Here is a 17,486-nt window from a genome sequence, read left to right as displayed (position 1 = left end):
CATTAGATAGCCTGCTGGAAGGAAAGAAAGATGTCCAATGAACAGCACCATGTCCTGCCACGGTCTTCACTCCTCCATGGTCCCAGCGCATTCCCCATCACTCAGACTCAAAATCTCACTCCCATCATCCCTTACCTCCCAGGACCTGCAGAGTCTCATGGAGTCCTCTCAGTGTCTCAGGTGAGGGCTGCAGGGTTGCTTAGGGCCCCTCTGCTCTGGCTGGGACTGGCATGATCACAGGCCAGGAGGTCTCTCAGTCTCCTGTGACACGGCTCTCAGCCACCTTCACCCTGCTGCCACCTCAGGGTGAAGAGTCACCCTTACTCTTCCCGACCCTCCGCTATGCGACGTTCCTCAGTGGTCACCCCACTGCCTCGCAGATGAAGTACACACCCTTCAGCCTCACAGGAAGCATCTCTGTGCTCGGTCCTGCTTGCCTGCACCTTCTCACTTGTATCTTCTCAGTCACCCCACCGCATGTCCAAACTCGGCCCCCACTTTTCATCTCTGTCTGTCCATAACTGTTCTAGCTGTTCTACCCACCAGCATGTTTCTCCTTCTCCACGCCTTCATCCCAGAAAAGCCTACCCATCCTTCCAGGTCACCCCAATGCCAAGATGCTCAGGCTACTTTTATGCACACTTTTTGGGTGTTTCCGGAAGGCTCCCTGTCCCAAAGATCAGCTCCCTGAGGTGTGGACAGGGTTGTGTTCATTTTGAAAGTGTGTATACAGTGACCAATGAGCTTCAGAAATAACATCTATTAATTAAGCTCAAAATATTGCCAGTTTCTTTCTAGGTTGTTTAGTCATTGAAACTTTAGAGATATTAATAGGTCAGAAATAACATCTATTAATTAAGCTCAAAATATTACATTCTGAAATCCTCAAACCCTACAGTTTCTTTCTAGAAGGTTGTTTAGTCATTGAAACTTTAGAGATGTTAATAGTATCTTTTCACGATAGGCCTGTCCCTATCAATGTGCTATCCTATACCATCATGGCGACTCTGAGGAAGGTATTGTGATCATCCACATTTAATAGATGAGGAACCGGAACACCATAGAGGTTAGGTAACTTCTACAAGGCGGTAAGTGACAGGAGAGACAAACTTCAACCAGAGTTTGTTTTAAACAAGGCAGGTATTGTGATCATCCACATTTAATAGATGAGGAACCGGAACACCATAGAGGTTAGATAACTTCTACAAGGCCACCCAGGCGGTAAGTGACAGGAGAGACAAACTTCAACCAGAGTTTGTTTTAAACAATACGGGTATGTGCGTGGCGTACGATTCCCACATTTCCCTCTATAGTCTGCATTGTAAGAGAGTATTACATGTCCCATCCAGAAAGAACTGACAAACCAAACTGGAAATTCTGGGCCCATTCCATAAAAGGGATTTAACATATTTTATTGAAACTATTTTTTTTTTAAAAGTTTTTAGTTTTTTAGTGCCAATTTCCATCTTCGAAATGAATATGAATTTGCCACTCTCAAAACATTTTTCGTAGGATACATGTGCTTATGTTTTCAAAATACTTGAAGATTCTACTCATTCAAGGAAATAAAGTATTTTGATATTTTTTAAGAGAGAAGGAGAATACGTATTACGTTCCTCAATCTTCCCTCTTGTGAAATTGGTGTAACTCAGTTTGATGAAAACATATGACGCACCTACTATGTGGCAGGGACTTAGCCAGGCACTAGAAAGACATTTGGAGCTCGGAGATCATCCCTCTTCCCCAGGAGTTTTCATTTTTTTTTAAAGACTAGGAAATGGGCAATTACTCTCTATTGTGGTAAGTGTTGCAAGGGGGCGAAATGCCAGATGCTGCGGGAGCACACAGAAGGGCAGCTGAATCCTCAGCGTTTCCTCCATCAGTGCTTCTCAAAGGTAAGGGTGCACACCAGCCACCTGGGGTTCTGGCAGCACTTCCAAGTTCAGCGGGTCCGGGGCTGAGCCCAAGACTCTGCGTTTCTAACGCCCTCCCTGGAGGTGCTGCAGTGGCTGCTCTGTGGGCCACACTCTGAGCAGCAAAGGGCTCAGAAGAATGGACTCCAACTGAGGCCGGACCCATGCAGAGGACGTGTGCTCTGGGCAGGGAGGCGGACATGAACTCGGCCAGGGAGAGACCACAGTGCTAACCACGCCTTTCCATGTTTATCTTCAAGAGGTTAAGTGAAAGGAGGCAAAAAAGAATTAAAGGCTAGAAAAAAATCAACAGTCTTGGAAGAATGATGCATTCTTCTTAAATAGATTTAAGAGTAATTAGAAGAAGACAAGTCTATATTATTTAAAAGTCTGAGCTATAGAATGTTTTTTAAGGAAGCTGAGTTATTTCAAGTATTTGTAGACTCTTAAATCTACAGCTACCCAGGGGCACTGTCACATCTATTTAGGTGAAAAGGTAAAACTGTCAGCATTTCGCACACTGGTTTCAAGAACTTTAAAATATTCATTTCCTAGGTAAATTTTATAATACCTTCATGTGTTTTTTTATATTCTATCATATGCTTACCACACAATTTTTAAGACCATTAGAAAAGATAAATTCACTAGATCTGCACCCTAAGTAAACGAAGTTCAAAATAACAAGATTTTATATAATAAATGTAGTAGATGATACCATTCAAAAAAGACACAATGAAAACGATCTAAATGACATATTGATATTATGAGTTATTTCATTTAAAAAAAATTACGCCTATGCAAGTAAGTAAATGCAGCTCATTACTGCAAAAGGAAATTAAATGTCCACACTAATTGAACTGTAAAGTACAGAGAATACAGGAGTCTGAAATACATACTCGGAAGTCTCGCTGCCATCTGTTCATCTGACTCAGCAACAATATTGTGAACGTTCAGCCATAAGTAGTTTCTTCAGAATAAAGTTTCATTCAGAAGTTTGTACTATACTGGTCGACACTGTACTCATTTAAAAAAAAAAAAAATCCCCAAAAAACTCATGCTAAATTATTTTTAAAGAGGGATATTATCTTTGTGGAAAAGTTACATTGACTAATAATAACAGACTTACTAATTTAATAATTGTCCCCAAACTACCTAAATAAGCTATAGCATCCATGACTGCATAATGAAATACTGTGTCACGTAATTATGTTTTAGAAAACAAAAACTATTTGTCATATTCTTCCAAGAGACGATATCAATGAGCAACTTTTTTTTCTGCTTTAGTGAGGTATAAGTGACCATAAGCAACCTTATTCAGGGATACTGCTGGTGAGTCACATCCAGCTCACTGACCTGTTCCTACAATCTTCTGCAAGGTCTTAAGACATGAAGCACTCTGGTGGCTGTATCAACTGGCTTTGTCTTGGAGGGGTCCTACCAGGGTTAAACAAACCACAAACACAGCAACAACAACACACCAGGCATGCACGGCTAGGGAATGGTGTCTGGAGTTGTGGAGACACAATTCAAACAAACCAAGTCAACTCCAACCAGAAAAGCGTTCATTTTAAAGAAACGGCTGCATTACCACTTTGCTCCCCAGCATGGAGGCTCACTAGAAAGAATATCTAATGCTTTAATGAAAACTCCTTTCTGGAAGTTTACTTTTATACCCAGAAAAAGTTACATAGTACATGTATAAAAATTTGCCACTGAAGACAATCCCACGGCTTCTTGAACAGGTGGGTTTATTCCGCAGATAGTACCTTTTCTTAGTGGTTAACTCAGCCTCCGCTTATTCTGCACATGGTACCTTTTTTTGGTGGTTAACTCAGCCTCTGCTCAGTGGCTCCCCTACCCTGGCCACCCTCAGGATGACCCATGTCCCTCAAACCCACAAAGGCAGCCCTCCCTTTGTTTCTAGAACATCCCAGAAAGGTGCAGAGAGAGCAGAGGATCAAACAGGGCCAGGAAGAACAGGAGGCAGGGCTCCGATGTTCGACAGGCCTCCCTTGTCTGCGGCTGGGAAGGAGGAGTGAAAAGGTCTTCTTGGATTATGGTTGCTCCCTAGAGTGGCGCTTGCCATGTTTTCCACATTACTCCAGTCTATAGCTGGCTCCTTCCTACAGCACCAGTACCTCAAAAGTGGTACCTCCATTCTATTGACAAGAAACTCACACAAGGACCAGCGTCATCAAACACACCTGAAGGGGAACGAGCATCCTGATGGTTCATCTTTAACAGAGGCTCTGAGTGAGGCTGGCCTCTGAGCTCCCTTCTGGTGAATTCCAGAGAACCAGAGGCAGCTGGGGCAGAGCACAACAGCAATCACAACCCATAGCAACACTGCATCCCCAGGAGAAGGGGGAGGGAGGAAAGAACAGCATGTCTAATTGAAATCACCAGGGGAATTTCAGAAACTAGATTCAATATTCCATCCTGGAACCTGGCCAAGTGATGTGGGCAGCCTTCACTCCCTGCCATACATACCACGGGTCTTACAAACATGAGGCAGAGTTATTTTCTTGCAATCTCCTAAGGGACGCTGTACAAGAAAGCCAGCGTGGTAATGTGAAAAGAATTCTAAATTAGGAGGTTAGCAACCATGGTTCTGGCTACACGTCTGCCAGAGTTAGCTCTGTGACCTTGAGCCAGTCACTTAACCTCTCTAGATATGGTTCTTCAACTGGAAGTCAAGAGACTGGACCAAGATCTCTGAGCTCCTTCTCCTGTTCCAATGCTCTGTGACTCTAATGTTAGAAGAAGCAGACAGTGGGAGAGACAAGGAGAGCAGCAGTCGTCATAGTTTTTTTCAGCAAGAAAAACAGTAAAACTGATATATTCTTGACAACTCTGCAGCTACACTGGGTCATGCCCTGCAGATCCCTCTCCACCAGATGAGGGCCGGCCACCTCACTGCTGCCGGCACTGCTTCCCCGGCCAGCAGGGCTTCTCTGGGCTCCAAAGGGCACCCCATGGTGGGGTGATACTTGTGTGATTGAGTTCTGGGAAGGCAGCTTCTCCCTGTTCCCACTGTGTGACCAGATGTCCCCATTCACGTAATCATATAAACAGCAAACATCTGGAGAGCCCACGCTATGTGCCAGGCATTATTCTAAGTGCCTTGCATGCATTGATTCTTTAATCCCTACGAATATGTGAGGCAAGCAGTAATATCGCCCCCTTTTTCCTGACAGTGGAGGCAGTGTTGAAATAATTTGCCCAAGGTTGTCACACAGCTTTGAAGTGACATAGTCAGATGAAAACTTAGGCAGGCCGGTGCTCAGGTCTTCTCCAATATGTTTAGACTGCCTCTCCAATGGCACTGCAGAACAGACAGTTAGAGATTTATTCTTTCACCACTGATGGGCACCCCCCGCATGCAGTGCGCTCTGCCTACATCAAGACCACGCAGCCCTGTCTTCGAAGGACAAAATGGAGACACCAGGGGGGTGCAAATCGTGGGGGAGACAGACCTGGGTCTGCCTTCCTGCTGCACCTGTTACTGCTTATGAGGCCTCCGGAAATGTCGTACATATGTCCTCATTTCTCATTCTGAGCTCTTAGCATAGAACAACGAGAGTGGTAATTGTTTGCATAATTCCTAACACCTAAAACATTTTAAACTTTTCACATGCCTTATTATTTATTTAGGTAATTAGACAGCAGTTTTTTGACAGCCATGAGGTTATATTTACTGAAGAAAGCAAAAAGAATTTTTTGCTCTTTAGGGGAAAGATATAAAAAAACTGAAATGTATTTAAACCATGTGTATTTATATACGTATGCGTATCTGTACATACGTGTATGTATGCATTGTGTATAACACATGCACATATATACGTATGAGTGTACGTAGCACGTCGGTTCTGTAGTCTTCAACAAGAATGAAAACACCAAATCTGTCACACTACTGCATTCGTTTATAAATATCCTTATAGATGTTTGGATCCCCCAGTGACATCTACCACATGTCTCAATCATACAGTCAAAATCATTTTAAAAATATTTATGAAAGAAAAATGTGAAAGCTAAAAATGGATCCAATTTATCAAATTCCATGCAACTACTATTTTAGAAAGAATTCCTTTAATCGTATAGTTCCTTAAAACTTCAGACCAGTCCCCTAAGATTTGACCTTAACTTTAAGTCTATTTGGAGGAAAAAGTCAAGTTATGCAGCCTTAAAATAGCAACTGCTTAAACCACCCAAATGATAACCGTGGACCTTCAAGTATGTAAATAAAATTTATTCACCAAATTATATATAGTTTAAACTCGATAATGAGTCATAAATAAAACTTCACTGAAATCATTTACCTACCCACATCAATAATGCCAAAACCATGGAGAAAACAGAACAGACACAACCTAAAGTTTAACAGAAAAGAAACAATTCTTTGGTGTATATTTATTTCTTTTTCTGTTACTGTCAACCTGGTCCATCTCAGGACTCCCTATACTTAATCTTCCACATTGTGTGATCCTCCAATCTAAGCTGTTCTGACTTTTTAGCACTATTGGGCTACACGAAACATACACTTCTGTTAGAATCATTTTGGTGAAATTTGTGTAAGTCATCAGCTAAGTAAGCTTACAGGAGGAGTGGGAAACATTTGCCATGATACATTATTAGAGGAATTTAAACCCCTAGCTAATCCACACAAGGGCTGAATTCCCCAGGCGCATAGGCAGATTAGAGGACAGGGAGAGAGCACACGGAATTAAGCATGCAAATAACTGGCACTCTCTGTAGACGTGTGATAAAACACACTGTTTCCTCAACCACTCTAAATATCTACAGGCACGTATATAGCATAAAAGGTGATAGGAACTGCCAGACAGGACTTAAGTGCTCTGTTGCCATAGGAGAATCATCTTCCCCTCACATCTGCCTCCTCTTCCAGAATGCCCCATATTGGCTAAGGGACCTGCCATCCTCTGAGTCACCAAAGCCAGAGAGAACTGGAAGTCAGCACAGATTTCTCCTTTACCCTGATGCCTCTTTGCTTAGACAGTGCCCAAGCCCAGTGTCTCTAACCTCTGTACTATCGCTCGATCGCTCCACTCATCCCTTGCTCCCATCCTCACCTTCATGCCTTTAGTCCAGGACTGGATTCAGGGAATCCACATTCTCGGAAAGCAGAGTGAGGAGAGACAGAGGGAACCCTGGTACTGTGGGGTCTCAGAGGGAAGGGCCCATCCAGGTGGGGACAGTCGGGGAGAATCCAGTAGGAGGGGGCATCTTAAACTGAGGCTTAGCCCACAGAAGCAGGAAGGAGAAAGCGGGAGAAGCAGAGGCCTAAATCATCTATTCAGAAGTCGTCTGTTCTTTTCAGGGGTACAGACTGAAACACAGGGTGTGGGGTAGGGAGGTAGTCACTAGATAGCAAGATCCAGTGGGGGCTTGCTTACAAAGGAGTCTGGAGTCCACCAAGCAGTTGACTTTGTGCAGTTACAGTGGACAGGGTCAACATCAGACAAGCATTTAAACTCTCATTTGCATTGGGTTTTGGAGCAAGGACTGAAGACAGAGAGACAAACCACCATCCCATGAGAGCCATGTTTAATCCATGATTTGGGAAGCAGAAACCGTAGGCAGGGAGAGGCCCCAGAGGTGGGTGACTGCCAGTGAGAAAAACCCGCATGCCTGCTCAAGTTAGTCTGAATATCCCAGTTTCACAGAAAGGGACACCACCAACTCCATTTTCCTCCCATTCTTGGAGTTCTGTAAGCAATGCTCAAGCAATTAATGGCACAAATAAAAAATGCATGATTCTGAATCTCAAATCAAATCAAAAATGATCCTGGATTATCTGCTAAGGACAAAGCACCATGTGAAGGCTGGCTTGGAAGCACCAAACGTGTCCTTTTCGGCTGTAAAGCTTGTTGGCATCAGACCAAATTTCACATATATACACACACTGTTTGAATGAAATAAACAATGACCGCGAAATAGTGATCTGAACAAAGCTGAGTTGACTGCCTGGGATGGAAAAGCTCCTTGCTCTGGAGTCAGATCCACAGGGCTCCCAGAAATAGAGGGACTTAGGTACGGAGCTAGATGAGGGGACGTCCAGCAAATCAGCAAGATTCTGAGCACGGGTGTCTGGGAGGGCCACAGGGAAGTATCAGCCTGTCTCTATGATTTAAGGCTTTTGCATTAGAGCCTGGTGTGAACAGGTCCCAGGAGGGGTTGTGGCAACTTTCCAGCATGCCCGAGGTCCTTCAGCAGACACGCCCACATGTGCCCGCTCCCACAAGCATGGCAAGATTGCAACTTCAATCACAAATCATACAACAACAATAACCACCATTAAGTAACTTAGTGCATCTCTCAACTTAGTACATCCCTGTTTTACCTGAATCGCATGTTTGTTTGTTTTTCAAAATGAAGGGAACTTTCAGCAGGGGATTTCCAAGGTAGCCAAAGGTTCTTGGATCGTAGAGTATATACCTGCCTCCCTACTTTGTTACCTTATGGCCTTTAACCATTACTACTCACACTTCCTGCCTGAGTCCTTAATTCCAAAACCAGTTTTCCAGAGAAAAGGTCTGTCTATGTTAGAATGTGATCCGATAGAAACCAAGTATCAGCTTTACCAGCTTAGCCATTTTCAGTCATTGGAAAAGTGATTTTGTTCGCCCTGAATCGATGAATTTCTATTGAAGTGGATGTTTCTCTAACACATACAATAAATTGGCACTTGGCAGTGATTTCAACGAGTGAACGGGGCCAGCCTGCCATCAGAACAAAGCCGCAGGAGCAAGCCACAGCTAAATGAGTTAATCTACAGAGAAGTCTTTCTCTGAAGGCTGTTACTTAATACAAAACCAGCTGTCCTCTCCTTCGGGTACTCAAGCAGCCTTCTCTCCACTAGTCTGCACCGAGGGAAGCGTGTCTGCTCCAAGAGACGCAGAGAATCCAGCTACCGCAAGGAGGGCCCAGGCCTCCAGAGTCCTGCTCGCGCCTGGTTTCATGCCAACTCACTCGCTGCCCCTCCAGACGGTCCAGCCCCGCCACACCCCTGCTGCCCAGCCTGACCTTGGCAGCAGGGAACCCTGGGCTTTGGCGCCTGCTGCCGTCAACAGCCCTGACCCACTTCTGATGGTGTGCTTGGCGCCATGTTGTGCTGACCTGACCAACCCCAAAGAGCCCAGTTCTCAGGCTTGGACCCAGCCAATGGGGGTACCTCCTCCCCACTGATGGGATGGTGGCTTGGGTCAATTCCTCTCTCTGATAATGCAGTTCAGCCCCTCTGAGCAGAGCCTCCCACTTAAAGGGAACATGTCCGGTGTGTCCGTGTGTGTACACGCCCTGCCACACTCCCAGACACAGGAAGAGCAGCTTCGCCCCGGGGGTGACGCCAGGAGGCGTGGGCCCTGGAGCAGCTGTTCTCAGGCCAAGCTGGCTGCGTGTTAGCATCACTGGGGAAGCGGGTGCTTGGTAAAATTTCTGATGCCCGCCATCACCTCCAATTCTACCTCAATTGGTCTAGGATGGGGCCTGGGCCTCAGGATGTTCTGAAAAGCGCCCTAGGTGATTTTAACGTGCAACCAGGGCTGAAAACTACTGACTTAAAGAGAAAAAGGCAGACTCCCCGGTGTGCCCAGATGGAGAACACACAATTTAAAAACAATTCCTACCCAGGCCCCCTTCCCTGGGCAGGAAAACCTCCACGGCCTACAAAAACCATCAGAACGGCGTGTCGAATTCCAGTGCCACGTTCCACTCAGACGGCGCCAGCGCCCCTTTAACCAGTCTCAGCCTCGATTTCCCCAACCACCAGGAAAAGAGCTACTCCAGGTTCGTTTGTTTTACTTCTCGTCTCCCATTTTCCAGCTTTCTACATCTCCTGCTCTCTCGATCCTCACGTAAATGCGAACCGTTTATATATTTGCCTTACTACTTCTCCAAAAATGCTTTCTGTGTTGACTCGAAATTGGACTTGGGTAGTGTCTGCCCTCTACGTAAATAACAGCACAGAAACTAAGAGCTCTATAATTTAACCAGGATATGTAGTGCTGATGATGTGATCCCCCCTAATGCATAAAATACTGCATTCCTGGGGCTGCAGCTGACCACGCTGCTGGGGTCCGCTCGTGCTGAGTCACACAGACCCTGCCCCCGAACGCCACGGTCAGACCAGCAGCTCTCTGCTACGGCGCCCCCGCCCTCCACTTTTTATTTCTTCCAAGCTTGGTTCAGCATCTACTTAACAAATGGAAGATTCATTTTGGAGCTATTTTCAGAGCAAGTATAAAGACACCCCCAAGGATATATTAGCGACATTACTTTAGTGCGACAAAATACATAAATCTCTCACCCTACAATCAATTCAGCACGTAGGACGGCAAGCAGTCTCTCAGATGGGCCTATCTGGATGAAAAATAGTGTGATAGTGTGGAAATATACAAATGACAGGAGTATATGGCAGAATTTGGAATAAATCAGGTCTCTATGGGACACTATCTACAATGATTTAGTTATGGGAAGTACCAAAAGATATTTTTTTAATGTGTATTTGAGAAAACTTTAACATCGAGCAAGCCTAGATCACAGCCGAGTTCCCAAACTCCAGAGTCAACTGGTCACCTCCGCCTGGCCATCCTGAGGACCCTCAAACTCAGCACGTCTGCATCAGAACTCATGACCTGCCCTCCTGTATTTTTATCTCAGTTAATGAGATTACTATCCTCGAGTTATCTGATCAGAAATCACATAGTTATCCTAGAATCCTATCTCCTCTCAACCCTCTTCTCGCTCCTTCCGAGGCCCTAAGTCCCAGAGATGCCATTTTGTGCACATGCTCATATCTGTCTCTTTCACACAACCCATAGCCCCTGTTTTAATGTGTTGCTTCCTAGACTTCCCCAAAGACCCCCCCAACTGCTCCACCTGTATTGAGGCTTAGCCCCTCCGATCTATCCTTCTAAATTCTACCACAATAACCTTTGTGAAACAATTCTTATCATGTTGCTCTCTCAACCAAACGCTTCAGTGGCTCTCTACTGTCTACGGCAGAGGTCCCCAACCTTTTTGGCACCAGGGACTGGTGCTCCTGTGAGAATCTTACACCTGAGGATCTGAGGCGGAGCTGAGGCGGTGATGCTAGTGCTGGGGAGCGGCTGCACACACAGATGAAGCTTCGCTTCTTGCCTGCCGCTCACCTCCTGCTGTGCGGCCTGGTTCCTAACAGGTAACGGTCCGTGGCCTGGGGGTTGAGGACCCCCTGTCTACAGCACGGCATTCAAGTTCCAAAGTGGGGTATACAATCCCCCATAACCTCTCCAGCCGCAGGTCTCCTGTGCCTCACCTTGAACCCTGCCCCCCACCCCCCAGCTCCGATGAGCTACTTGGGGTTTCCAGCACCCCAGCCTACCTCCCATCCCCTTACCACACCGCCGGGCTGCTCCTTCTGGTTCAATGTCCCTCTGCCTTTCTGCCCCCAGCCAAATATTCTCAGCATCTGGACCCACCTCTTCCATAACACCCTTCCCCATTCCCTGCCCTAGAGGGAAAGCTGGGCGGCCCTGCCCTCCAGCCCCGACTCTGTCTTCTCTCACAGCCTCTACGCCATCATGTACTGAGTCAAAGGACTGTGAGTTCCTGGAGGGCGAGAATTGTAGCTCATCTTTCAAACCTCAGTGCCCAGAAGTGTTGCCTGATGCACAGGAATTTAATAAATACTGGTTAAATGAATAAATGTTTCAGTGACAGCATGCTAATGGTGGTTCCAAAACTATTTCCTTCACTACTCAGGTACTTTGCTTTGGGCTCCTTATGATGTGGAATTGCCTCTTATTACACTTGTAAGTCGTTTGCAAAGGACCAAAAAAAAAAAAAGAAAGAAAAAAGAAAAAATCAGTCCAGGAAATATATCACCTTCTTACCCCGAGAAATCATTTCTTTGTTCTTTATTCCTGAAGGAAGGGCGATGCTTTATGGCATTCCAATAACTGACAGTGTGAAACTATCCAAATGAGTGATTCTCAGTCCCTGGCCCTCCCTATTTGAGATGCCCTCTCCCTGGGAGTAGCATGGAATGGAGACACCGATTAAAGCAGAATGACTGTGATGCAAACCGAGGTGGCGTATGCAGTCTACCTCTGCGGCCCCTGCCCATGGAGCTGGACAATAACATGGAGAAGAAAAACAGACTTTCCTGGCTTTGTGGCTCCTAAGCCCATGAGGGAGTCACATAAAAATAAAGGCAGCGTTCTCAATTCAGCAGTGGACAGCCCCTGTGCCCAAGGCAGGACCTCTGGAAATTTTGCTCTGGGCCCACCCAGAATTCCAGCTACAATGTCAAATACCTGCAGTGCGGCTAGAACTAAACGCCCAGTGAACAGCCTCTTCTCAAAGTGCTGATTTCGTATTGAAAAATGAGCAATTTAAGTAAATGTTTCATTAACATAGTGTTTTCCTGCTCGATGCTAAAGTGGAGTAATTTGTTTTCCCCAATTCTCTTCCATGGACTCATTTCATGAGATCCTCCACAGGACGAGCTGAAACTCTGTGGGTCCCTAACAGCCAATCCAGGGAACATAGAAACCGTCCAAACAACCAAACGAATAAGCAAAACCCTTACGCTGAAGAGCTATCCAGACCCATTTGTTCTGGAACACACATCTCATATGCTACAGAACAGGACGGTCTCTCCTGACCACCTCGGTGAGCCGGTTTTGTACTGGTGGCAGTAAAGCATCATTCAGCGGGCACTGCTGGTCCCCGAGACACAAGTGGGAGGGGTGGGTTATACAGGAAGAATGTAGGGGGTGACATTTTGTTTCGAGGCCCTACAAGGCTTGTTCCCATTCTGTTTTGCTTATCTGGACAGGATTCTTGTTCTGTGCTGGTTCCAAACCCCAAAAATTTCAAGGATATTTCTAACATCTTTTATTAATAGAAGCTCTTAAAAATTTCATAGCACAATGCTCAGATACACTCCAAACAGCGAAAGCAGGTACCAAATAAGGATTTATTCCCCCAAACCTTGTGAGGCATGAAGGAATGGCTTGATCGTGGCAGACACCGCATTAATGAGAGGTCATGTTTTGGGAGGGTCCAGCCACATCCGAACGGTTCTGTGTATGCCATTTTCATGGAGGTGAGGTTTCTGTTTGTTCTATTACACATGGGTAACATAAATGAAACTCAACGAAGAGGGGAAACATTTCAACAGAGGACTCTGTGGAGCTTGCTGGGTGCCAGGTGCTGTGTGCAGCAGAGAGTGGGGGACCCAGCAGAGTGTGGAGATAACACTGGTGGGGCTGGCCTTCCAGGTCACAAATGAGCTGCAAGGCATTGGACAAGTGGCTTTATTCTCCGAGTTCATCTCCTTATTACAAAACGAAGCAACAACAACAACACTAGTAGCCGTGGCGGTGGCAGCTACGCTACGGGGCTACTCACTCTGTAGCAGGTGTCAAGTGCCATCACACTTAATCCTGAGACTATGTATAGGGAGAGATTATTAACTGCAGTTTACGGAGCAGGCTCAGAACTCAGTAACTGGCCCAGCTGGAGTGAGGGTCCAGGTCTCAGTTCAAAATCAAGTCAGCTTGACTGCCGAGATCTCTGGAAAGAACGACTACCTCAAATGACAGCTACAAATGTCACAAGACACAGGGCACGCAGACGAAAAGCGCTCTCAACGCGCTGCACTACGTGGGCGTCATACCCATTCACCCAGCGCCCTGCTCCCTGCCGCCAGCCAGCCTTGCGGTCACGGGGCGGCCTTCGGCCTTCTCCCTCCCCCGGATTACGGACCGATAATCCCATAGCAGTTGGGGGAGGAGGCCAGGCTCCCGCACTTACTTCCTCAGGACGGCTATCTCGTTCTCAATGCTGCTTTCCTTGCCCTTCAGCGCCTTCTTGGGAATGCACTTGACGGCAAAGAGCTTGCCGGTCGCCTTCTCTTCCGCTAGGACCACTTCAGAAAACGCCCCGCTGTGAAGAAAGAGGGAGGAAAAGAAGCGGTTTAGACTCAGGAGTTTGGGGTTCCACAACAGCTCCTCTAAATCCCACTGCCGAAGGTTGAGCAGTAGTAACGATGCGAATGACGGCCAGCATTACTGTTACTTATTTTTATCCAGCATCACACGCAACCAAACTTCTTTATGCAAAAAAGTACATACATGCAAATGTGCCCTCTTGCAAAGGGACAGGTGGATGTGCACATGGTTTGGCCGCATCCCAGGCCACCTGCCACCCTGCAGAACAACTTTGTCACAGTCACTTGGGAGCAAACAAGAAGGCTCCTGGCAAACTTCCTGCAGAGAAAGATCATGTCCATCCCCGCCCCAAGGAGACAAGAAATCACACTAAAATCTGCAGATTCCTCACAGGCCCTTTCATCCCGAGAAAATTTCAGAGCACTTTACACACATTTAATTAATTCTCACAGATAGGTAAGGATGTAATTAAAATGTGAGTTGGTGCAGCACGTGGTATTGACACAGGGTTAATTAATTGATAGGGGTATGCAAGCCTTTAATAAGCAGCTTGTTTCTTTTTTAAACTAACCAAACAAACAAAACACGTCACACTCTAAGCAGAGGACACTTTCCGGCCAGAAAATATAAATTTAACTCTGCGAGGACAGAGCAACAAACTGAATGTGCAACCAGAATATTTAGGGCCAGAAAGCCCATTTCTCCAAAGAGGTCCCCTGTGGCCAGTGAGCTCCAGGGCCTCAGGGGCCACCTTGTCCCCTCTCCGAGACCTCCTGTATTTGCCAGCAGGCAGTGCCTGGGTACCACACTTGGGCTGGGGGCAGGACAACCCCCAGGGACTCTGAAATAAAGTCAGGCTCCTCGTCGTCCATCCTGGAACTCGGTAATTGGATCTGTGCATGTGGGTCAAGGAAAACCACGACCCACTGAGTCATTCTCCACCCCTAGACTTTCAGGAGCAACTCTTATTTCCTCAGAGAGACACTAAAGATGGCTTCTGCACTGTTATGATGACAGATAGCCCCTCCTGCACCAAAGACACCACTGAAAGGACCGATGGCATCCCAATATCAGTACCTCGGGGCTTCTGTCCTTCAGCCAGCATCCAGGAGATGCCTAAGCCAGAGATGCACTTTCTCTACTTCTCCATCTGACAGGGACATGTATCTCACACAGACCAAACGAAGACAAATAGCTATTTTTAAAATCTTTTCCAGTGAGAGGAATTCACTCTTCTTAGTACAATTTAACTGAGTGTTTGAGACGGGGCTCCTACTGGAACATGGACTCCCAGGAGAGAGGCCTGCGTGTCATGATGTAAACCAGGCCTTCCATAAGAGAACCAAGTGGGAAACGTCAGAACAAAGGTCTTCTGCCCAAGCCCACAAATCATCGGCCAGGTAGGTTTCTCCTCTCACAGTACCACGTGCCTCACATAGAACCAGCCAGAAGGGCAGTTATGAATATAAACACATGAAAACCCACAACTGATTCATCGCAGAGTGATATATGGAATCGGACATTCCCGGGGACACTTGGTCACTGCCAATGGCTTTTGCTCAAGAAAACCAACTTGGAACAACTTCAGGAAGTCCCCCACCCAGGAGCTGTCCCTCCCCCTCACCCCTGTCTCAGGCCCGGGCACAAGTGAGCGTGGGTCCTTAGACGGAAGGAGCTGTGGACGACCCACGGGCTCTGAGCTCTGTCGTGCTGCCCGCCAGGAGGCGGAGCACGACCTGGGTTGGCGATGACAGAGATGGGCAGGGAAAGCACAGGACCTGGACGCTGACAGCACTACCCTGGTCTGTCTCCTGAGTCTGCTGGGTTGACTGTGTCCATTTCCCAGAAGGTGGAGAAGTCCTTAAGCAGCAGCCACCGAGCTGCCAGCCGGTGGCGGGGAACTGTTGGCCGGCCCCAGCCTGCACCCGCCAGTCCTTCCTCTCCGGAATCTGAGTGGATGGTAACGGGCCAGGGCCTCCCCTGCTTAGAAGGGAAGTTATGTGGCTATCAGGAGCCCACAAGGGGAAGTGATTCCTCCTTCTCTGGATCCCCCTTTCCCCGGAAAACAGAGTAGGAGGTGAAGGCTCTGCATGAATTTGCTCCTTAACCATGACAGAATAGGGAGGGGACTTGAGTCGCCATCAGAACCGGTGCCGGCAGCCTGCTTCAGGAAGCTGAGGCCAAGGTGAGGCAGTTCCTGGATCAAGGGCTGCTCTGCCTTTGTCCCAGACATCAGGAGGGATGGGCTATCAGTGACCCCGTGGTGACGGCAGGACAATGGGGCGTAGATACGTAAAGGGCTTCATGAGCCGGCCGGGGGCTGGACAGTGAGGCATCTGTGAAAGGGCACAGGGCGGGCACAATGGGGCGTAGATACGTAAAGGGCTTCATGAGCCAAGCGGCCGGGGGCTGGACAGTGAGACATCTGTGAAAGGGCACAGGGCGGGCGTGAGCTGGCCAAGGGTACCCCTTGTGACTCCAGGGTCCCCCATCAACAGTTATTGAGCAGGGTCACGAAGCCAAGTGTACAGTCCCATCATCTCAGATCGAAAGTCAGCCTGCGATTCCACCTCTGGGTATAACCGTACGAAATCGAAAGCAGGGACTCAAACATATCTGTGCACTCATGTTCCTATCAGCATTATTCACCACAGCCAAAAGGCGGACACAACCCACATATCCGTCAGTGGATGAAAGGATTAACAAAATGTGGGACAGACATAACATAAAATGTTATTCAGCCATAAAGGAGAATGAATTCTGACCCAGGCTACAGCATGGGTGAACCTTGAGAACATTACACCGAGTGAAGCAGGCCAGACACAAAAGGGCAAACACTGTGTGATTCCACTTCTGTGAAGTACCAAGAGTAGTCAGATCCACACACAAAAAGTAGAATGGTGGTTGCCCGGGGCTGGGGCTGGGGTCTGGGGTGGTGGAGGATGGGGAGCTAGTATTTAATGAAGAAAGTTTTCGTTTGGGAAGATAAAAAAAGTTTTGGAGATGGATGGCGGTGATGGTTACACAGCAGTGTGAATGAACTCAATGCCACTGAACTGCACACTTAAAAATGGCTAAAAGGGTACATTTTATGTTATATCTTACCACAAAGAAAATAAAAATAAATCAAAAGTCTAGCTGGTTCTACTCAATGGCATTGCCCGGGCACAGAAACATTCGAAAAATGTGATAAACTTTATCATTCATTACCTCCCTAAAGGAGAAAGAAATCCTATGAATAACTGTACGGTACCAGATGTGAGTACCACTTGACATTTGCAAAGTGCTTCAGCATATCAACTAACCTGATTTTTACAGCAACCTGGGAAGTGTATAGGCCGTTACCACCACCTCCATTTTACAGGTGAAGAGACGCTGAGGCTCAGCCACACAGGCAGTAATAGTCAGAAAAGAAAATAGGTTTCCTAACCCCTCTGAGGTCCTTCTAAATGCTCTGTGCTGGGCTGATGCACACTGCTGGCTGGGAGCCTGCTTCACAGGCGTGGAAGGTGACGGCACTGGAGGGTCAGACTGGCCTCTGGGGCAGCTGCCACCTTCTCAGAGTGTGCACATCCACCCGCTTCCTCATTTAGCCACAATGTTCATTTACCTTCTT

At 47.0% G+C, this 17,486-nt stretch overlaps 1 protein-coding gene across 1 annotated transcript in view; it reads right to left on the bottom strand.

The window, feature by feature from the left end:
• The window catches only part of CAMK1D (calcium/calmodulin dependent protein kinase ID), a 212,299-nt gene extending 198,440 nt beyond the window's left edge, over positions 1 to 13,859 (bottom strand). The window contains exon 1 of the mRNA XM_025043481.1: positions 13,734 to 13,859. The gene's annotated coding sequence lies outside the window, so the exon portion shown is untranslated. The remainder of the gene's footprint in view (positions 1 to 13,733) is intronic.
• Between the last annotated feature and the right edge of the window lie 3,627 nt (positions 13,860 to 17,486).

Source organism: Pteropus alecto, unplaced genomic scaffold (assembly GCF_000325575.1).
Source record: "Pteropus alecto unplaced genomic scaffold, ASM32557v1 scaffold11, whole genome shotgun sequence".
Taxonomy (NCBI): Eukaryota; Metazoa; Chordata; class Mammalia; order Chiroptera; family Pteropodidae; genus Pteropus; species Pteropus alecto.
Note: the sequence above shows the minus strand (reverse complement) of the source record. Positions and strands in the feature narration are given on the sequence as shown.